Genomic DNA, 23809 nt, shown 5'->3' on the forward strand with positions numbered 1-23809 from the left:
TAGATGGTTGGAAGTTATTTGCCTAGATCACTTGCATATTGATGGCTCTGGATTTACATGTAGAGTAATAATTAAATAAAATAAACATACATATAGCTGGAAGGGAGTGTACGCATCCAAAAGTATGCTTAAAAAACAAAACAAAAAATGAAAGGATGATTTTGCATTTTTATTTGATTTATTAACATTTGTTTAAAACACTACCTGGTCCTGAGGTAGACAAGGGTCACACAATGTACGTGTAACGAAATAAGAAAAACAAAATAAAATATGTGAGTAATTTTAAAATAAATTAACAAATACATTGAACAAGAAGAACATACATTTTATAGAGATATCTATTTAAAATGATTAAAGTTGGAAAATAAAGTCACAAAAAGTGGGCTTGAGAACAGAATAAAAAATAGGTCTATGGGGTCTAATGGCCTAAACCACGGTAGAGGGTTTGAGAGATATTTGAATGGAAGGTCTGGTAGAGACATTAAGTACTTGGCAAAGTGAAGTGACTGAAGTATTTGAACCCTACACAGTTGAGTTTGCCTGGATACAAAAGAGTTTTTACTCAAATCATACACTTCTTGTCAAAGGGAGCAAGAAGCACTTGAGAGTGGCAACGGAATTGAGGTGATTAGAGATGGACCATACACTCTTCTTTGCTATTCATATTTACAAGCATGCTTTTGACAAGGACACAAAGAGAAATGAGAATTGGCAAAACCAGTGGTGCTGGCCTTTGCTCAGGCATTGTGTAAGCATTATTTAGGCACCACAATGATGTGGCTAGATAAGCCAGGTCATTAGCGTCCATAATATTCCTAAAAAGTACCAATATTTGCCCACTTGTTACAGAAATGCAGGATTTTATTATATCTAGTTAACCACACCAGTGAGCTATTCCAGTATGCCCACTTAGCTCAGCAGTATCAGAAGGAAGTGTTTGTATGTGAGGGAGAATGTGTGTGTGTGTGTGTGTATGTGTGTGTGTGTGTGTGTGTGTATGCTTAGATGGCAATCTAGAAAGCTAATCGGTACTGTCTTGACCTAAAACTATCGATACGTTAAACCAGGTATTGTCCCGTCACCTCGATGCCCACTTCTGTAATTAGCTATTACTTACAAAGGTCCTCATTGAAGCATGACCACATCAGTAATGTTATTTATTACACATTAAAATGTGTCCCATGCACCATATCCCAAAGTTATCCATGCTCAACATTATTGCCAAGGCGGAGCACGTTCAACTTTGCTGCAGTAGTTCCCTGCAAGTTTTTCAGAGCTGGGCATAGGTTTGGTGCAGAGGACGGTATAGGGGAACAACATAATCACCATCATGGTTAAACAATTCTCTCATACACACAACAGACTGTCCCTATTAGGACCTATTAGGACTGTGTCGCTAGGATACAAGACACATCTAATTCAGTGTGTATGCTTGCAAGAGGATAGAAGTGACCTGCTACTGTGAGGTTTTCATTCATGGTATGAGTGTATGAGGATAGGGAGTTGATTTCTGCTATCCATTTTTAGGTAGGTGGTGCGTCATTCGCCCCATAGGGAGAGAGATTTGGAAACAGGGAAAGAATGTTCCTTTTAATAGGTACAGTCTGTTGTGTGTATGAGAGAATTGTTTAACCATGATGGTATGAGGGTGATTATGTTGTTCTCTTATACCGTTCTATAGTGATTTGCAGAGCTCTTCAAAGATTTAATGACACAAGAGAAAGATTACCAATGTGTACTTTTGTTAAGTAAAATAGGCCTTTAGTCAGATCAGCAGATGTTCTCCTATTATTGATTTGACCCACACCGAAATGCAAACAATTTCAGATAGAATGACACAATGGGCCTCATTAGGACCCAGGCGGTAAGGGGTTTACGGCGGCGTAAACAGCGCCGACCCTTACTGCCTGATTCCGAGGTCCCTTAGCGCCATGGAGGATTTAACACCTGCTTTTAGCAGGTGTTAAAATCCATGGCGCTAAGGGACCTTGTTGTTAATTACGTCACCGTAATTTACGGTGGCGTAATTAACGCCTTCCCCACTCCCATTATGCCCTATGGGGCAAAAATGGGAATGGGGAAGGGTAAATGGGGATTGGGGACTTACCGCCCGCCAACCTCGGAATGGGGCGGTAAGTCCGCCAACCACCATGGCGTAAACATAGTTTACGCCATGGTGGTAAAGGTACGACCCCGGCGGTAACTTACCGCCTGGGTCGTAATGAGGCCCAATGTCAGTTTTAAAATTTGCAACAATAGAAGTGTATTTTATTGGATGTCCATGTTTTGCTATAACTTTCGATCCCTTGGTCTGAATAAAACACTGGCTACATATTTAGATTCAGTGGAAAACATGGATCACATGCAGATAAAACATGTATAAAAAAAGTATGATGCATTAGTTGATTCACATATTGTAAGAACCGGTATGCATGCAGTGAAAGAAACATAATGGATGTCTCTGGATTCAGAATAATCTTGCAAATCGGAATATATTTCTTATTCACATCACATTTCCATGGGCTTCACTTTGAGTATAACGGTGCATGAAAAAACAGCAATTCCACAATATTACTGCACTGCTGCACTATAGGCTTGGCATTAAGCTGGAGGATTTTCCTCCAGTAAAAAGCTGTTGGTAAATCTGCCACCTTACTGGCAAAAATCAGCAAAATTGGCAGAATCATAGTTGACAGTAATTCTGGCAAAATCCCCATGGAGTCGTGTGGCCTGCAAAAAATAGGGATTTGCACCACTTACCACCACTTGTAATCCTATGGTAAAGGGACAGGACAAAGTAGTGGTAACAGTAAATCCGTTTGGGAGTATTTTAGGGAATTACCACCGAAATATCACAAACTTATAATGAGGCCCATAGAATTGTTAGAAAAAATTATATTTCAGTCTCATTTGAATCCCTGTTCCAGAGGAGTGGGTTAACTCATAGCTTTTACATCCCATTATGACACAGAGAATTAGATGGGCCAACGAAAACAAAGAGGGCAGTCCTAGAGGGAATCCACAATTTGCAGGGATGGGTATTACTAGGTATTTGAGCTCAAACATAGGAAAGAGTTAGAGGTTTGGAAAGCAGAAAAGCAGTGGTGCCTGTCCAACAGGAAAAAAAAAGTCAATTAAAAGTCCACTTTGAAGTAGTTGGTGTGAAATCACCTTAAGAATGCCTTTTCCATACAGGACTAAATGAAGAGGCATTACACAAGACAGAACCAGATTACCTGTAAGGGAGTTTGGGTGCAGATGGACAGACTCAAAGGAGAGCGTACCTGGTGGAGCTGGTGGATGTTTCTATCTGTCCTAGACCTTTGAAAGATACACCAAATGTGTGTGGAATGATCCCAGAGTGTGTAGGCAAATGACCCAAGAATTAGTTTAAAGTATTTTGCTACTGAAAAGGGGAATGTAGTAAAATGTGTATGCAGTGCTTACTTGGTAGGTGGACTTGACAGAGCTGAGCCCTGGCACTTATTTCTAAGCCAAGCTTGATTATCTAGTGGCTTTTTGGAAACTTCAGGCACCGAAATTATGATCAGATAAGCAGGAGTAAAGCACTGCTTCTGGATATCTAACATTAACCAGTGAGCAGGAGCTACCACTGGAGAACCTGGAGCTAATTTATAGCGCTTTGCAAATCTAACTTCCATAAATGATGCAAACATATCATTTTTTCCATTATATATGACCCCCACAACCCTTATGCTTGAAAAGTCATACAGATGTGTTCTAATGCTTATTTATTGATTATCCAAAACTCACATATTTAAATTCACATAGGTATGTGTGTTACACAACAGTTGTCCTGGAGAGCTAAAAGTAGCTCCTGGTAGCTGCTGGTGTCGAGCTAGCCTGGCTCTTTCAGGATACAAATAGGAGCAAAATAGCTCCCAGCTCCCCTCAATTTCGAGCTCCAAACATTTATTGTACCTGTCAGTCATACTAATATAACAAGCAACAACAGTGTGCAATGGCCAGGGTCTCTGCATCCTGGATTGGCTCCTTGTTATTCATGAACCTGATGGCCCTGGAGAGCAGGGCAGAGCCATTTATTTGTCTTCATGAATAGCAATGAGTTGAAAGGTGACAATGCTGGGCACTGATTCTGGCCATGCCTGCACACTACTCCACTCAGCCTCCATGACATTGCTGCAGATTCTCTACTGTTATAACCAGCAGGGTCACCAGACAGCAGCTCTACCATAGGGCCAAGGTCAGTGAAAAGCCCAAAATCGAAAAGGAGTGCCTGTCATGAGCGTAACCCTATACAAGAAGACCTTGCTGCAGTATTTGACAGGCAAGTTCATCAGTTCAATGATGGTTTTGCCTACATTTGTCCATAAATTTACCATAGGAGGAAAGCATGTTTGCTCTTTTTTCCTGTGGATAGATGCTTAACATCTTCCACTTGCCACCAAGAAAAAGGTAAATGATGATGTGATTTAAAAAACCACTTACATATTTATTTTATTTAAAGACACACATAATGTGTTATGTCAATTGATATCTGTAAATCACACAATGCATCATCACCCTCAATAAACCGGCAGGAGCTGCAGCTTTAACCCTGAATATGTTGATACTGTATGGAGCAGTGGTGGGTGGCGTCAACAGTGGGCAGGGAGTTGCCTGCCCCAATGTGTCATAGGCATTCTAGAAATAATGTGGGCTCTGGCACTTTTTTCTTACAAATTAAGTACTTGGTATCTGTGCATTGTGATTTCGAATTCAACATTGAAATCTTAGTTAGCAGCATTGTATCAGTGTCTATATCCTGCAATGTAGGATCTCAGGCAAGCCTTAGACATCTCAAATGGAAATGTGGAATGATAAGTCCTTTGATGTGTGTCCCATAGTTAATAAGGTAATTGAAATGTCTTCCATAAGTTAGCAAATGGAATTGGAGATATGATAGGTTGAACCTGATGCCTAGAGAATAGTGATAGATGTAGGCACTAATGTCCCAGCATAATAAAAAGAAACATAATTCCTTAGCCCAAATCTTTAAAATGAATTGTAACCAATTCAACCCCTCAAAATATTTAATTGTATCCAAGTGCCCAAGCTATGAACTAATAGTGTGACACAAATAGCGCTCAGCATTTACATTTAAATTGATTCTAGAATCAGAAAATTTATGCCATAGCTAATGTTCTTTTTCTAATGCCAATACTTGTCAAGGGCTTCAGAGAAATCTAAGTGAATTACTTTGTCCCATGCTTTATTCTGAGAACTGCTTCACCTATTGATTTACAGGGGAGATCGCCATTCAGACAGACAAATAGAATTCTTCCTGTAGATTGTGTGAATCAACTATTATGAAAAGTATACGCATGTGCTTAATCTGCCATCTAAAATGTTACTTGTATTTGCGATTCTATTTTGTGCCAATTAGAAAGGAAACATTTATGAGACAACAGCCAGATTATGTTACCTTTCCTGTTGACAAGCTACCTGTATTTAATGTATACATTGTTGGGTGACTCCTCAGCACTGAAAGTTAGAGGGACACCTTTAGTTCCTTGATTTATTGTTTTTAACTAGAACAAAATATAACATCATGTTTCTTTTCCCAGACTCTGGGGTGAGACTGTGATGGTGGGGCGAGGGGAAATGTAGTTTATCAGGGGCATTTCTACATAAAGGATCAAACACAAGCGATGAGGATAAATTACATAGATAGATGTCAATACAATGCTGGAATGTCCAAGGGACGTTTCAATTCAGATATATGGGGGGTATATAATAAATACATTAATAAATAAAATATTAACATAAGGTGAACACAAGCGGGCAAAGGGGCTCAACCTTCCTTGTTTCCTATTTTATATGCCGAAGTTTACTTAGCAAGACCTTCCTGTGGTTATATGAATTGAAACTGGAATCTGAATCAGTCCTTTTAAAAGTGCATGTTAGCCAGACAAACCATTGTCAAATTAGTATCTTTTCCACACAAGAAGTGCAATTTACTAGCAACACATTCTTTTAATAATGTCTAAATGTGTAAATGTCTCTTTATGTCATGTTCTTATTTCTGTTCTTTTGAAACTGTCAGTAGTACCATACCACACTCGTGGTTACAATTTAAGGGATCTTTGCCATAAAATTGTACACACTCTATAAAGCTTTTGTGTATTATTTAAGAACAGTTTAGATTAAAACATCATACATTTGTGTGTGTAAAATGTGCAGATTCTGTCGAATTTGCTAACAGAATGATGTGTAAATACACCTCACTGATGCACCATTACATTTGTGTGATATACCCATACTCACATTTTAAATGAGCACTCACCAAGCATTTATTCAAGTTGAACATCTCCTTTAGTCCCATTAAATGTTCAAACTAGTTGAGTACTCTAATGAGCACTTTTACTAAACCAAGGCTTGTTGAAAATGTAACTGACTTCCTGTATGTAAGTGTTGTTGATTGTTGATTGAGCACTTACAAGGCTTGGATGGAGTTGAGTGCAGATTGAGGTAAACTCCCTATTTTCAGTTTTGTAAATTGTTGGGGAATATTGATCAAACACAATGGGCCTCACGAGGTGGGCGGTACGGGATTACCGGTACCCGTAAGGGAACCAGTACCGGTAATCCTTTACCACCCTACTACGAGTTCCCTTTGCGGGTCCTCCCTTAACGCCTGGTTTTACCGCAATTTGCGGTACCGTTATTAGCGCCTTCCCCATTCCCAGTGAGCTTTATGGGGGCTCAAATGGGAATGGGGAAGAGCCCTGGTGAACGGGGAATTACCGCCCCCGCCAACCTTGGAATGGGGCGGTAATAGATCCATTCACCAGGGCGGAGTCGGTAAGGATTTGGAGGCAGCCATGGCGCTAATAGACATTATATTGAAAATAATGTTTCTCTTTTCGCTAGTACCTCCCTAACTGTTTACAGAAATCCACTTCTTCCAGGGCAGGTACAAGGGATTCAGGATGAAACCTGGATCCCCATTGCAGACTCAGAACACAGTTATGAACCCCTGCTGCAACCAATCGTCCATATGTCCCTTTTGCATCAGCAAAAGCATTGCTGCCCTTGCAAATGCAGTTCTTTTGTGTTCACCTCCGTTAGAAAGTTTAGTTTATGTACAGGGTTCATGTATGCACATCTGCCCCTAGATCAGTGAAATACTTAAACAGTTGCATAATTGTGTACCCACGAGATGGCATCCTTAAAGGTGACCTTGCAATGGCATGTATTAGTGCATCAGCGCCTCAGGGTAGATATGTGGGTCTGTTTGTAGCGAGTCATGGTGAACTTGGTCCAGTCGTGGCGCCTCAGGGTAGATATGTGGGTCTGTTTGTAGCGAGTCATGGTGAACTTGGTCCAGTCGTGGCGCCTCAGGGTAGATATGTGGGTCTGTTTGTAGCGAGTCATGATGAACTTGGTCCAGTCGTGGTTACAATCTGCCTTAGTACCTACTTCTGACCCAATATTCCACACAACACTGTGACAAGGCAGAATGATGGCCTTGACAAGAGGGAGGGGACTCCTCTTAGCCGGGGGTCGGAGACCTACCAGGGAGCAATACAAAGCCAGTCCCACCCCTGAAGAGGAGGATGGCAGTTGAGAGGTCAATCCTATCACCCCCTTGTGCCAGCATGAATCTCAGCAGTGCCCCTTTGTCTCGAGCCATGTCTCAGATACCAGATACCTGCCAGTGTCTTTCTATTTCTTCATTCAGTCCAGAAACCAAGAAGACATGTCAAAGTAATCATCCAGATACAGTGCCCTAGATGTGTAAAGAGAAAGTCGAACCCCGGTCACTACCAACCCACATCAGCAAACAGCCATATGGAGAAAGAGTCCAATAAAGAGAAGCCATGACAACCCTAGACATGCGCCCTGTCTTCACTGATCCACAACGGGGAGAAAGAGAGCAGCATGGAGAAGCCAGGTTCATACGCAACTGACAGAAGAACATTGTGGGGCTGTCAAAGGACTCTGTGATGACTGAGCAATGAACCACAATACATCTAGACCACCAGGGACTAAAAGAGGAGAACAAATAACCATCCCTCATAGAATTTACCGCAGGGGCACCCAGAACAGGGTCTTAGAATACAAACACAAACACATGCCTTCGCGACACCCCATTGCTATTTCTCACTACATGTGTCTTTTCATTTCTTTAACCCACCCCGTGGGAAAGACAGATTGACATGGGAGAGAAAACAAAACCAGTAGATAGAGGGGACTATAAGGTGCCAATACGAAGCAGGCAGTGTGGGTTACCTGGTGAGGTCAGAGATGTAGGAAGTGTGTGACCAAGAGACCATATAGAGGGAGGAAGGAGTGGCAGAGTGTGTTGGCATTTTCAGGAGCAGGCAAGGTATTGGTAAAGGAGTAGAAGTGATACTGCCATGCAGGTGTGCATAATTGTATGGGAAGTGTTGATAAAAGGTTTAGAGTAAGGAGCAACTGTAAAGTGGCTGGTTCTGAGTGTAAGGAGGGCATTTGAGTAGTTGGCGGGAGGGGTAGCACGGATAGTGCTGAGGAGGGAGTAGTGGAATAGAGCAGGGAGTAATGGAATGACGGAGGGAGCCATGGGGTGGAGGAGGGGGTGGTGGTGTGGAGGAGGGAGTAGTGGAGAGAGATGCACCAGGGCCGATATTGTTGTAGGGTATGGAAGAAATGGTGTGTCCGTCTGGACAGAAGAGTGCACATGTGTGGGTGGGAGGTGTGTGTGGGAGAGAGGTGTGTGTGTGGTAGGAATGTGTGGGAGGGAGGTGTGTGTGTGGGAGGCAGGTGTGCGCGGGGGAGGTGTGTGGGAGGGAGGTGTGTGTGGTGTAAGGCAGTGTGGGTGTGTGTGTGTGTGTGTGTGTGAGGGAGGTGTATGTGGGGGAGAGGTGTGGGGTGTTGTGCCTGTGGGGGGAGGTGTGTGTGGGGGTATTGGAGGAGGTGTGTATGGGGAGAGGTGTGTTTGTGTGTGGGGTAGAGGTGCATGTGTTGGGGGAGGTGTGTGTGGGAGAGAGGTTTGTGTGAGGAAGAGGTGTATATGTGGTGGGTGTGGGGAGGTGTGTGTGGGTGTGGCAACACGTGGGTGTGTGTGAGAGGAGAGACACATGTTGGGGGGAGGTGTGTGTGTGGGGGAGAGATGTGTGGGGTGAGTGTGAGGGGAGATGTGTATGTATGGAGAGGTGTGTGTGAGAGAGAGAAGTGTAGGTGTGTGTGGGGGAGAGGTGAGTGCAGGGGGATGCATACATGGGGTTGTGAGGGGTAGGTATGGGGGGTTATGTGGGACTAGGTGGGTATAGGGGACTGAGAGGCTGGAGAGGTAGGTGTGTGTGTAGTGGATGGGGTAAAGGTATGCATGGGGGAGATAATATTTTTGGGAGATTTATGTGTGGGTGTATATGTTTGTTTGTGTGAGAGAGTTGTTTGTCGGTGTTAGTTGTGCGGCTGGGTGAAATTGTTCGAGGTAGAACAGGGGAGCCAGGAGGAGAAAAAGGATGGGGCTTCATGGTACCAGCCACAAGGTAGAGGTCAAAGGAGCAGGACCACCCAAGAAGACCAACCAATAGAGGGATGGGAGGGTAGGCTGGGGAAGCCATGAGGGGAGGAGTAGAAGTCTGAACATCCAGGACCAGCCCAAACCCCTTTCCAAAGTACTATTCAACAGGCAGCGCAGACGAGGATGCACTGGCCCAGCTGACCATAAAGGTTGAGGCTCAGTTATGTGATTCACCAAAGAACAAACTTTGCACAGGGTGCATACTGACACCAGTGTAGCATCTTTGGTAGGGGATCTTCCTCATCGCCGTGAATGAGCCACAGCCACAGTGCAAATGTTGCAGCAGTCATATCCATTTTGCTGTGACAGTGCTTGTTATGCCACAGATCTTTTATGGAGAGGCCTAAGGAGGACTGCATATCTTCATCTCTGGTGTGGAGAGGAACAATCTGCCTCATCGATTTTAAGTCCAAAGCCTAAGGGCCTTGACATGTAACCCATTCACAAGTTTGGAAGTGATTTAGTAGTCTATTGGTCTGCAGTTTTTGGCTGTGCATGTGTTTTGGACTAAAATCCCAGTCAACCCTCATTACAACAGTCAATGGTGAGGAATCATGAGATGTGCAGTCAGCAGGTTGAAGGCCAAAAACTGCAGGCCAGTAATGATGGATGTGGGTAGGTCTTGGGAAGGTAGTCTTCCTTTTAATTTTTTAGTGTACTTGAGCCGCACCGAGATGTATGGACAGTGAACATATTAACTTCTCCAGGGCCGATTCTTCATCGGCAACAGCTCTTTCTTTGGGTTCCCTAGGGAAGATAACACATGTCCAGATATCACTGGAGAGAAGTTAAACTCTGAAATACTTCTCACGCTTATCATATGATATGATATATGTAACGCTCCTGTACGCAAGTGTTTCTAGGTGTGACAAGACAAGTGAGGGAAGACAGAAGGATGATAAGACAAATAATCTTACTTGGCCTTTTGTCATTCAGAACGTGCTAGTGCGATGACGTAAAGTGCAAGGGGAAGGGGGGGATGTGCCAGGGAGAGGGAAGGGGGATGTGCAATCAGGGCAGCATTGCTCTGAGTAAGTGCAGCCAGGGCAGCACAGCTCTAGGTAAGTGTAAGGAGGCAGGAGGCTGTGGGCAACACTTACAGCCCCTAATACCATGGTAGGCCTGGAGGCAGTGCAGTGCAGCAGAGACTGATCATGAAGAAGCCTGACACCCAGTAGACTCTGAGGGTAGTCAAACAACAAGTCAGTGCTGGAGACAGGTAGGTCAGCGAGAGAGAGAGAGAGAGAAAGAGAGAGAAAGAGAGAAAGAGAGAGAGAGATAGAGCAAGAGAGAGAGAGAGAGAGAGAGAGAGAGAGAGAGAGAGAGAGAGAGAGAGAGAGAAAAGGAAGGTCTTGCGCTCCTTCTGGAACCTCAGGTGGTCCGGATCAGATTTGAGAGAGGCGGGGAGGCCATTCCAGAGGGGGAACCTGCAGAGGAGAGAGATCTACCCACCAATCTCTGCCTGTAGAAGTGTCTGACCCTCAGAGAGTTTGAGGTAGCTCAGCGAAGGGCTCCAGAAGGAAGGTATTTTGGAAGGGAATGTTAGATGTAATGTGGGCCCCGGCCCCAGAAAGCCTTATGGACGATGCAGAGGGTCTTGAACTTGATCCTTGCAGCCAACGGGAGCCAGTGGAGGGATTTCAGGGCTGGATAGATACGGTCCCTGGGCTTGAGGCCAAGGACAAGTCTTGCAGTCCTGTTCTGGATTAGTTTCAGAGGACACACAGTAGAGAAAGGCAGATTGAGAAAGAGGCTGTTGCAGTAGTCCAGCCTAGAGAGAACCAGGGCTCTAGAGACAGTGAGCTTCTCGGGGAAAGTGTGAAACGGAAGAATACCTCTGAGGAGGTGCAACTGGTAGTGGGCCATCTTGGCAAGGTCTGTGATGTGAGAAGAGAAGGAGCGAGGAGAGAGTGGAGAGAGTGGAGTAGAAGATGACACAAAGGTTTTTAGCCTCAATGTATGTACTCAGTTATCTTAAAATCCAACGTTTGGGTCAGAAATAAAGTCTTGGTTTTAGCAAAATGTTGTTCTTGATTTTTTCACTTCTCTGTCTTTGAATTACTAGCAGGTGGGCAGGGTTAATGAGCTGTTGTGGTCGGTAAGCTCAGAGCATACTTCAGAGGTTCATGGTTATGAGTGTGGGGGAATATGGCAACACCCAACAGAGTAGGAGGGTCCTAGACATAGAAATATGGGCGGGTGGACAAACAAAGGTAGTGGGGCGGGGGGTCATTTGGTACAATCAGAGACTCATGCTCAGGTGTTAAGTTAAGATGGTTAAGATGGTCCAGGAAAGTCCCAAATTACCCAGAGGACTCTGAGTCAGTCAAACCAGACTCAAAGATGAAGTAGAGAAAGTGCAAGGCAAAATCCACCTTTATTATCGTTCAAATAAAGCAGGGACAGCAGACAAGCATTAAAATATTGCGGCTCTCAGAGGACACATAGGAAACAATTGGATAAATATTGCAAATGCGTAATTACAAATGTCATAACATAATCTTAGTTGCAGAAACCTACAGGGAACAGGGATTAGTTAGTGGTGGAGTCTAGATATAGACTCTTGGGTTTAAACAATCTGATGGCTCCACCTGTGACTATCCCTTTATTGATAAGGTAAAAATACCTCATCTCTACAATAAGAGATTGGTTGGCATAACACTTCATGGGTGGCCTAACATTGGGATTTCTAAATGGTTGGATTCTTGCTAACCAACCTTGGACACTTGATAGGCCATCAAGACATGAGCCAGACAAGGGGTATGGGGAGAAAGACAGATGGACGGTTCATTGTTCATAAAAATAAGTTACCATAGCTTATCCCTAGACCTTGAGCCAAGGTGATCTCTTTTTACCTGGCCATGTGGGGCATCTTGTGTCTTTGTGTATGCGTAGGGAATATGGCAGGTGCCCTATCTGAGTTTGCTTCTAATGGTTAGTCAGTGTGTTCCTATTATGGATCACATGCTCAGAGACCTGTATGAAATAGAATGTACTCCTATTTATTGGGATTTAAGCTAATATTGATGTATGTGCTTTTTATTTTTGCCTCTAGGGAGACTCTTGAGTTACTGTTCATGGGGCCTTTGGGCTTTCCGTGTCCTTGCACCTTGCTAGCAAAGACCGTTTGTGCTCTTAACTAATCTAGGAATATATTGCTTGCATCTGGGGAGTTGCTATCTCGTGCTTTTGCTTCTGCCGTTGCTATCCTTCCTTATCCTTCCTTCCTTGGCTTGGGTTGCTAGCAACTGTCTTAGCTTTGCACAGATCTGTATTTCTGTGGATTCAGTGTTTTAGGTTCTCTCGAAGATTTTGAGGCCTTTCGTTTGATTGAAATCATGCTGCAGCTTCCATTTTGAAGAAGATGGCTGCTTAATTACACTCTTGTTTCTATGTTAGCTATATTTGCATATTGTTTGTGTTGCAGTCATCTTATACATTAGGCATATTAGTGTTCTCATGTTTTATGGATTCTATGTTGATATTCTTCGGGTATAAATGCATATTTGACCTAGTGACTGCATTTCTTCATGTTGAGTGCACATTTGCTTTATGTTTAATGCCGGCACACATATTGTTACATCCATAGGTTGATTGCTTTTGCCTCCTTCAGCCTTAATCGTCTCTATGTCCTTCTGTACCTGCCTGGGATATAGGTGGTACAGTTGTCTCAGTGAGTAAAGTTTCTCACCTCTGAGGTACTGGGCATGGGGAAGGGCATAGCTATGGATGATGTATTCATCTGCCTCTCATCAATTACCTACAGGATTGAGCAGCAACTTGGGCTCAACCAGTGAGACTCAATTAATGCTCAAGTGTAGCCAATGGTGATGCTCGGTAAAAGTTCAACTGGTGAGGCTCAATTAATACTCAACTTGGTGACCGCTAGTAGAAGTTGAGCAATCTAATTTGCATGTGAAAATCTCTGCTAAAACTCAGTTGAAGCTCCCCCAAAATTGATGAGCCTGGTTCACAATTAAGGCTCAACTAATAAATCTCACTTTCACTGTAAACTTTAGTGAGCATTTGTTCAAGTTGAGCAGTCTAATTTGAATGTGAAACTCTCAGCCAGTGCTAATGACGAGGCTCAATTTCCATTCAGTTGAGTATTAGTTAAAAGCCACTGGTTGAACGCTCTATTGATTTTTTTGGTAGGGTTTTTTTGGGGTCTGTATGAGCCAAACTGAGAAACAGCTGATGCATCGCCACCTTATAATTATATTTTTTATATAGAACACACATTTTTTAAAGGGAACTTAAATGTCAAAATAGTATAAGGGACAACTGAATGGAGGAGGCTGCATTCACGGGATTCATGGAAAAGGTAGATTTCCACAGGATACATAGAAGCCCAAATATTCAGAGTCTGGTGGAGGTGGAGTTCCAGGTCAGGAGGGCTGCACTTCTGAGGAAGCAATTGGTAAGGGTCACTTGGCCATCAAGATGCCTTGACATGAATTGAGGATTGATCTATTTGTATTGACCAGGTGTGAAGAAGGTAACTTTAATGTGCAAACAGGTGTGCATTCAACCATTAAGCGTGTTTTGGCCCAAAAGAATCTCCTTCAAAATAAATTCAACCACATGGAGAGTTAGTGTCATGGCAGTCAAAATGCACAAGCGACAACATTAAAAACTACATAAAGCAGTTTCACCAGTTCAAAGGAAGATTTATGAATATGATTTTATGGAATGAAGGTTTCAATTTCATATTTCTATCAGATACTATTACTTATTCATTCACTATTACGTATTAATTCATGCCATTGATGAAAAGTCACATATGGTGTAATATCCAGCTGGGAAAAACCGCATCGGCAACACTAGTAGGTCTGACTTATTTTATGTCTATTTGTCTTCTAGTTTATAGATAGCTTTGTGGTGTATGGCTCCAATTTAAAGCAATCAGAAACCATTTCCTTTTGCAAACATCCCTGCAGTGATGACAAAGCAGAGGACTATTCAATTCACCCACTAACCGAAACCTCAAATTTCTGCATACTTAATTCACACAAAAACCGCACAGACTTCACCACACAGCAACAACAATCAACAAATAGATCGCAACAACAGCACGCAAGGGCTCGCTCAGATCCAATATGCACACCGAAGCTCAGCGCACAGTGAAAACTGAACTGAAGCTGCAAACAGTACACCACAACTCACTTTCCTATGCCCTCTTCACCCGTTAGCCCACCCCCCACCTTTTTGTTTACTGATCCACCTGAGCACCTGGAGTCCAACTACGTTGGTGATGGTGCGCTATATAAATACCTTTGACATTAGCATTAACATAGTCTACTTCTGTGAAGTCTCAACAGGGGGACACAGAATGCCCTTTCCTTGGTCGTGTCTTTGAAGGCAAAAGGGAAACAGAGAAATCCCAGCACTATTGTCACATAAATCGGTGACTCCTCCTCATGCATCCTGCAATGCTGGTCAATTTGGAAAGTACAAGGGGTGAAGTGGAAAAAGAGACTGAGGGGGCAATAATAAATGAATTCTTCTGTTTACTGTTTGGTACTGTTATGATGTTCCTAGGTACTCACACATCATGTCAGGTGTCAACATCATATGGCAAGGTATCTCCAACGCATGACAGATATTGCCATCTGATGCCCAGGTACACATATCATTTGCAGATACTGAGAAGTGGCACCAAATTCTTGAGTATATTTTTCTGACCACAAACCATTTTGTCTTTAGAAAGTTTCTAATAATATTGATGCTGCCTTGGTAATCAGATGGGCATCTGTGTTATATTGAGCACCATGTATATTTGTTGCTCATGATATATTGCTCTAGCACCAGGATGCCTTTGAAGGACATATTTTGTGCTTTACATTTTCTATATATATGGAAACATAAATGGGGAATTCTTCACTTACACACTGGTTATTGCTATGTTATGCCCATGGTCAAGGTCATGGATAGATTTGTGGATGAAGAGTAGGAAAAAGAGTGTGGGATTTTGCATGGAGAGATCTCCAGCAGGGAGTAATTTTCAGAAGTTGGTGGAGGATCTTGTTTGGTTGTAAAGGGTTTGTGTAGTGAAACCGATAACTTTGCTTAGGGGATGGAAGGAGTAGAGGGGAAGATCAGTGATTAAGTACAAACAGTAGTTAGGTTTGCTGAGCAGAAGTTATATTGAGAAGGATAATCCTGGCAGCATTGGAAAATATTCTGATGAACTGTTGGGGTCTTAGGTTCTTATCAAAGAAGACCACAAGTTTCTGACCCTTGGGCGAGGGAATAAGGGGGGTCAGCAGGGAAGGAGTGGGGGCTGGTGGTATATCCAAGGGAAAAAGATGGCACCTGTCTTAGACGCGTTAAGTACCAAGCATCCCAGTGATGGATGACTGTGAGGCATTCAGAGAGGGCACGAGTGAGTAGGGAAGGCAGAAAAAAGAAATGGGTGTCATCCGCAAAGAAGTGGTGGTGAAAGCCAAAGGAGGAGATGAGTTTGCTCTGGCAAGAGGTGTAGAATGTGAACATGAGTGGGCCTATGACTGATCTCTGAGGGACAAGTAGGGGGTGGGCAAAGGAGGAGGAGTGGTTGTAGAGGAAGGAGGGCACCCATCCAGGTCCTTTACGCTTAACGTCAAGGGAGGAGAGGGTCAGAAGGAAGAGGTGATGATCAACAGTTTCAAAGTATTCACACTGATCAAGGAGGATGAGCATGAAGGAGAGGCAAATGTGGGGGGCAGTGGTTAGAAAGTCAGGCACATGGGAATTAACTATTACAGTGGAATGTTTTCTCCAGTAACCTGATCATATGAGTACAAATACGGTCAGAAACACTGCATGCATGTACAGCAGGCAAATAGTGCTAAGATACATGTAACTACCACTATTCAGAGTAGGGGATGGATTATGCAGTAATCCCCAGGGCCATAATTAAGTCTTTAGGAAGTACACAACAACGCTTTTACCCAAAGGGGTATATTGAAGGGCACCATACAATCGAGATTCTAGTCTGGCTATAGTCAGTATAAATGGTATAATATAAAGGAAACGGTGCCAACCGGAAGTGATCCTTCACCCAGTAGCATTTGAATGGGGAATCAGTAGTCTCTAATAAGCTCAGCCTAAAGAAGGTTTGCCTGTAAGAAGATGTCTGCTGATTTGACAGCAGTGCGCCAAGGTGACAGGTACTCATTGCCAAGAGAGCACGCGCTCTGCAGCAAACCTAAGAAGAATTTAAGAAATCATTTCGGATTGTAATCTGAGGAAATGTAGCGGACCATAAAGAAACTCTCAACCTTTTGCCCCTTTGTCTGACCCCAGATATATGGCAAGCAAACTCCTGAGGCGTATACCAAACCAATGACAGACATATCTAGGCTGCCAGCCAGCCTAAAAATATCCCTGATATGAACACGTGATTGCTCTTCGCGTGTCTTGCTGGATCTGCCCCAAACGTGACCCTTGTTCCCATTGCATGGCTCGCAGGCCTTTCTATCACTGCTGATTAACTCGGAACCTTTGTTTAACCTTCTGAGTCCTACGCCGGTTGCTTTTGTCAGCACACACGTCGTCTTTCAGCATGAGCTGTGCGTTTTGGAATGTAGCTTCTGCTTAATCAGACAGGATATATTCATGATTGCGCTATGCCCAATTAGATCCATCTCTGGGCGCTCCCGGAAGCCTGCCTTTCACGGCATGATATATCGAGTGTGGCGTCTAGCTCACATAATTGTTTGCCTGCTCGTCCCCTTCATCTCTATATTGGAAGTGGTGACAGTGCTGCTCTCATTAATCCTTCACTTCACTCTTCTCCTTGTCATGTTAATGCCTCGTGATATTTTATGCCGCATGAACTGAACTCCTTCCTAGCACACTCTGTTGCCGTCTACTCTCTGCTGTGGTTTTCTAGCCACTTCTTTTGTGATTGGATCGTTGCAAAACTCATTAACACTACACAGCCAACCCTATGCGGATCACACAAACTGGCGAGAGGTTTGCACTACCCCAGGTGGGGCGAGACGAGACAGTATTGACAGGCAGGGCGGCCATTGCTTACCTCCTACAGGTGGTTAGGTGGATCGGAAAAGGTGAGCATTGCTCTCTTTAACCTCTGTAACGTTGAGTGAGGTGGCTAGGTGTGGTGATGGTGGTTGGGGGCCAGGGGCCACAAGCAGAGATTATTGTATGTGTACCTTGCTTGTGAAATAGTGTCTCCCCTTAATTCCTTAATGTGTTTCTGGCTATAGTGTGATGCTCCTTACAGTAGCTTCTGCCACTGCCTACATTGTACTTGAGGCCCCCCACCACCCCACTTCCATGACTGTATTTCCCATCCACATCTGGACAGAAGCTAATATTACAGTGCAACGGTGGATAGTTTATCTAATGCAGACCCCAGAACAAAGAAAATGCAGGATGGCTGATAACTAATTGTAACAGTTCATCATATAAGACATGCATTGAGAAGGTTTTGGAAACCCACATTGCAAAGCTTCTTTGAATTAATAGTGCACATTTGATGAATTATTAAGTTGGCTTGTACTTTATCCCATGATTTTTCTCCAGGCTGTAGAAAAAGCCAAGGTTCTGTTCATGCCCTATGCTGAACTAACACTAGCTCAGTCAAGACTACAGCTTGGGAGTGCAGTCATGTGGTCTGATATACACGTACACATTTATCAAAGTGAAAAGGACTGTCAAGACATAAGTAGTTGTTAAATACTTTATCATTTAGGTGCATCATGTATTTTCAAAAAGGGTGTGGAGTCAGAGGGTGAACAACCAGACGCTTCTGAGTTATGGAATTTAAGGGTTGTTTACTGCGATGCTGGCAATGCATCAGAGGGACAGGGCCTCTGAATCCTTGTCCTTTACTGCTTTTTATCGTGTGTTCTGTCGTGTTTTCTGCCCAGGAGTCCATGTGGGACTCCTGGCAGTGCAGCTCTCTCTTTTGGTTTGGTGAACAGACCCATGGGATACCCTTATGGCACCTATGGGTAGGGGTACAACCCTGTGCCCCTAGTGTATGTTTTTGGGCACCTGTGGGTGGCCCACAGAGCAGGGTATGGGCTGGTGGCAGCTCCATGCTGAATTTGACAGGTGCTCTGGGTGTCCTCCATTTTGGGATACCCAGGCCCTGCCATTGGGATCAGTTGATTCCTGATAGGAAACAAGATGGCCCCTGTGGCCTCTTGCTTTCTATTGCCTGTTACCTTGTTTTCCCAAAGTCCTGGGAAGCCCTGACTCTGTCCCTTCCCCCTGACTGGCTGTTGGGTGGAAGTTCCATATATGGTGTTGTTGTGAAGGCCCAGCTAGACCGACTGGAGCCTTCCCAGTGACTGTATGTTGTGGGTACCTCCTGTGGGTGGGACCTGGGTGAATGGAGTGTGTGACCAATATACACTCCTTGTTGTGGTTGTCTGGTTTCTGGCATGAGAGACAAAGACTGAGACAGCCCTGCCCGAAACTGGCCTGAATGCAATGTGTAGTGTTGAATGGCTGGGTACTTGTCCCAATCCAAATTCCTTGTTGTGAGTGTCTGAAAGGGAGGAGTGTGGCCTGAATGCACTGTGTGGCTGATTGGCTGACTGACTGCATGAATGCCCTTCTGTATGATTGGCTGCTGAGTGTGTGCCAGCAGTGTGGATGAGAGACAGAATAGTATATCTGGGGACTTCTCACCACTGGTAATTGTTCAGAAGCGTTCAGAAGCTGAGTCTCCACTCTAAGAGTAACTGGAACTGCTGATCCTCGACGTCCAGCTGGAAGAAGAAGACTTGCTGTTGCACTTGCTTCGACCGATCTGAAAGCTGCCGAATTCGTCGAGGACTGACCCGAGAGAGGACCTTGTAAGGCGCCCTCTTCCCGTGCTCCGAGGGATCATCGAGCACCGCTACATCTCCGCCGAAGCGCCCTGGAAGTCAGACCCTCGAAAGGCTGCCGACCCGAGACGGGACCGCCGAGGAGATCGAAGTGAAGCACCCGGACATCGCCGCCGTCGAAGTCCATTGCCGTCGACCAGGGTTCGCAGGTCTGTGTAACCGCTGGAGGCCCGTCGAAGTTGTGTTGCCCAGCCGTGGGAACCACTTGACGCCGTGCCGCCGACGACCAGAGCCGTCCGCTCCTTGCCTAAGAACATTTGAATCGAAGGACTCCCTCGTCCGCACCGTCGACCGCTTTATCCTGCCGGAGAAAGTCGAGGACGACCAACGCGCCGACGAGAACCCTGCCGGTGGGTTTCCCGCCACCCGAAGACCACAAAGACTCGAACGACTCGACGCCCTTGCTGGGCCCCCGTCTTCACAATCTTTGCAGTCCAGAACAATTGTCATCGAGGTGCCCCGCACGCCTCTGTCTGACGAGCACCGCTTGGATCGAAGCTGCCGCCTCATCAACGCCGTTCTACCCTATTTGTTGTCGGACGTTCGACGCCCCGGGTCTCCCGCTTGAAAGGGAAGGCATTCAAGAAGGGCCGTCGATTCCCCGACGCCGAACGCCGAGTTCCTCGACGGACGTTCGACGCCCCATGTCTCCCGCTTGAAAGGGAAGGCATTCAAGAAGGGCCGTCGATTCCCCGCTGCCGTACGCTGAGTTCCTCGACGCTTCTCGTCGCCTCTCGAGGATCCGTGATTCCCGCTTGAAAGGGGGTCGCTCAAGAAGGATCTGTCGACGCCTCTTCGAAGAACTCGACTCCACCAGGTACATTGGGGGGGTAAAAACATTATAGGAGGGAATAAGACTTGCAGAACAATATATGGACTGGGCTTGTGCTATATCTTTATTTTACAGGTTGCCCAGGTGGGGGGATCTCCACACAGAACTGTGTCTAGTGATAGGGGCCAGTATTCTGCCTATTGCTCAACCATCTTATTTTCTCTCCTCTCTCTATTGCTGGTTTCACTCTATTGATCTGTGTGACATTGTTACAGTATTGTTGATGCACTTTAATGAGATCTAATACAAAGGGTGGTACCACTTTAGAATTGTATATATTTGCCATTGTTGATTTTCCTAAGTACAAAGTGAGTTATTATGATAAGTGTACATAACCTTGAATATTGATTATATAAAGACTGTGTTCTAACCAATACAGTGTGTGGACATTCCTTTGTGGGGGCTTGGGGACTACACTGTACTTAAGAACCAGCCTGCATCACCTCCTGAGAAGCTAGGCCTTGATTGCTCGTCCATTGCTACCGTAATAGAGAATCTTGGCTGGGGTCTTCTGTGCCTCTCTTCTACCATATAGAGAGCAGAAGTACAGACACCCCCTACCAGTCTTTACATTTACCGTTAGAGTCTGGGCCTTCTACATGGTGACTACCATCTAAGGCAGGACCCTGCACCCTTTTGCTCTTGTGATGAATCTGATAATGTCATCACTTCTTTCCCGGAGGTAGCCTGTTCTCATGTGGCCAGGGGACGGCAGCCACTGCTGGATCCTGACCCCAGGGGCGGCTGTTTGAGAGAGGGTCACATGAGGGGAGGCGGTCCTCAGGGGGGAGGCCTGCATCATCAGATGAGACATGGTATCCCATTTTCTCTTTGAGGGATACCCTTTTAGGGATTCCCCTTTCATCCCTCATGCCTTAATGGAATACTGTGATTTCACTCTTCAACAACCTTTAAAGCCTGTTGACAGTATCCCTCAATAGTCTGTGACCAACAGGATAATAAACACTGAGACGAGGAAGAAGGGTTAAGTAATGCTAACTACTCAGCAGAATCAGATGGAGAAGTCTAGTGTCTGGTGGAAGCTGATTGGCTCCAAGCAACTCCCTTCCTGGAAGCTGGAGTTTAAAGATGGAACAGCTGAAGGTAACGGAGAGTTGCTGCAGCTGACTAGTTACTGCTGGGGAAGCCAGGCGGAGTAGACCACAAGCGAGCAGGAAGACGGTGAGAGACGGACTGCAGGGGCAAGTTCGCCATGCTGGGATCACAGCAGGAACAGGCAAGGATCTTTCCTGGTGACCACAGGAACTGAGAAGCAGTGCCTGCACCGCCTGAACAGGGGGATGGGCTGAGGAGTGAGGCGGAAGCCTCGAAGGACATGGATCCATCAGACAAAGCCGGTAAGCCTGTGAAGTGGAGGCAGGATGCCAGGGCAATTCTGTGTGTTTGCCGCGAGAGCTCTGAAGAACACCAGAGAAAGCCGGTGAGCACTGGGAAGGGCCGCCGGGTCACATGGGCACTTCAGCAGCTCCACCAAGTACTGATAAGTGCTAGGTCCATGAGCCGGGTGACCCTGAGAAAGAAGGTTGTGTCACTTGGGCATTTAACAAAGAAAACAAATGAAATAGGGTTTGACACCAGACACTTTAGTGAAAGTAATACCGAATATTGGAACTATGTGAATACGAGAAATACCAGAATAAAGAGAGATACTAGGTGTTTGGAAATTTGACAAAAGATGTAAATAAAAGTGGATTTGAGGCAGAGTGTTTTGGAGAAGACAATACTGAATATTGGAACTGTGTGAATGCAAGAAATATGGAAAGAAAGAGAGAACCTGGCAGGGACTTGCACCCAAATTGTGCAAAGGAGCTACATGAGAGGGCCTGGCAGGAGAGTATAGTATATCAGTGATTTGACCAAGCCCTGCCATTTCAAATTCGAAATCCCTGAATGAGACAAAGCCAAATTAGAGATGCGAGGCTTGGGTATGCCGCTTACTTCTTCATTCCTCTGCGACACAGGTTCCCTTCACTTAGATGGATGGGAACCAGCACCGCAAGGTCCCCTTTTTCTTTTTTTCTTCCTCTCGGGGAGCATGGGACAACCCTGCCACCCCATATGCCATTGACACCATCTGGCCGTTCTCATCCTTGTGGCACTTCAACTGGCAGATAATATTGTGACTTCTCATTGGAAACATGTTTTTCCTTTTGGTACACTTCGTCCTTTTCCCATGACTGAACTACATGACTTCATGATGCCTATTTCTTGGCCCTTGGCTCTGGGATCATGTGCAAACCTGTGATGTGCATTTATGTGTGGGTAGGTGTGAGTGGGTGCTGGCTCTTAGGAATATATTTGATTTAACGAGGTATCAGATTTTTGTGTGTTTTCCACACCCTTTCCTGATCCCCTAAATTGCCTAGCCATCATCCAGTCCTGGATGTCAACTACTTACCCCAAACTAAACCCATCCAAGACTGAATTTCTCCTCATTATTCCACCCACTAAAAACACTGGCTGAATTATATGTGGCTAGAAGGATTTGATCCACAACTCTCAGACTAAGAAAAATACTTAGGCTTCATCATTGACAGCAATGTGTCCTTCCAGAAACACATAGCCAATAAGGCCCAAATAGCCTTGCACAACATTTCTACACTTTGAAAAATCAAACCCTTCATCCCGCCACAGGACTTCCAGACCATAGTGCAGGCCCTTGTGGTCTCCCGCACAGTGATAGGGTAAGGCTCTCCTGAGTGGGATACCAGCTGCTCACTTGGCTCCCTTAAAAGCAGTCCCACACGCTGCAGCACGTCTTATTATGGGATCACAGAAATTTGACCGAATTACCCCATCTTACACGAACTTCATTGGCCTCCACTCCAGCCTGTCAGCTAAGATCCACCTATCTGGTGGCTATGGCGCGGTAGAAATAAATAAATAAATAAAATAATATAAAGGGAGGGCATAGTGCCACTATCACTCAAAGAGGCCTGTATTATGCCTCTGCTGAAAAAGAGCACACTTGAACCTACTTTGTTCAAAATCTTTCAACCCATAACTAACGGCCCATTCCTGCTTAAGATCTTGGACAGGGTGGAATGTCTACAACTCCAGGACTTTATAGAGAACAATGACATTTTGGGTACCCGTCATCAGGGTTTAGAGCAAGACACAGGACAAAAACGACCCTTCTGTACCTCAAATCTAACCTCATAGGTACAGTGGAAAGAGGGCAACCTGCTCTATTAATGTTGTTAGACCTTTCAGCAGCATTCAATCTTGTTGACCATTCCAAACTTGTTGACAGATTGAAAGGTCTAGTACAGCGTTCTTACAGAACCTTACAGAAACTTAGACTGGATTGCTTCTTTCCTGGGACCTCATAGCTCTAGAGTGGCAGTAGAGAATGCCCACTCTACACCCACCGCCATCACTGCCGGAGTACCACAGGGAAGATGCATGGCCCACCTCTATTTAATATATACATCAGGCCTCTGCTCAACCTCCTGGTCTGCTTGGGTGTCCGTTATACCAGCTACGCTGATGACATTCAAGTGGTCTTAGAGTTGTTGGGTGACTATTCTCAAGACTCTCAGACCTTGAATGTGGTCTATGCTGCATCCATTC

General features: G+C 44.8%; 1 protein-coding gene across 3 annotated transcripts in view; it reads left to right on the forward strand.

The window, feature by feature from the left end:
* Positions 1–23809, forward strand: part of SORCS2 (sortilin related VPS10 domain containing receptor 2) — a 2879055-nt gene that overhangs the window by 2217207 nt on the left and 638039 nt on the right. The gene's annotated exons all lie outside the window — the stretch shown is intronic.

Source organism: Ambystoma mexicanum, chromosome 6q (genome assembly GCF_040938575.1).
Source record: "Ambystoma mexicanum isolate Mex_15411 chromosome 6q, UKY_AmexF1_1, whole genome shotgun sequence".
NCBI lineage: Eukaryota > Metazoa > Chordata > Amphibia > Caudata > Ambystomatidae > Ambystoma > Ambystoma mexicanum.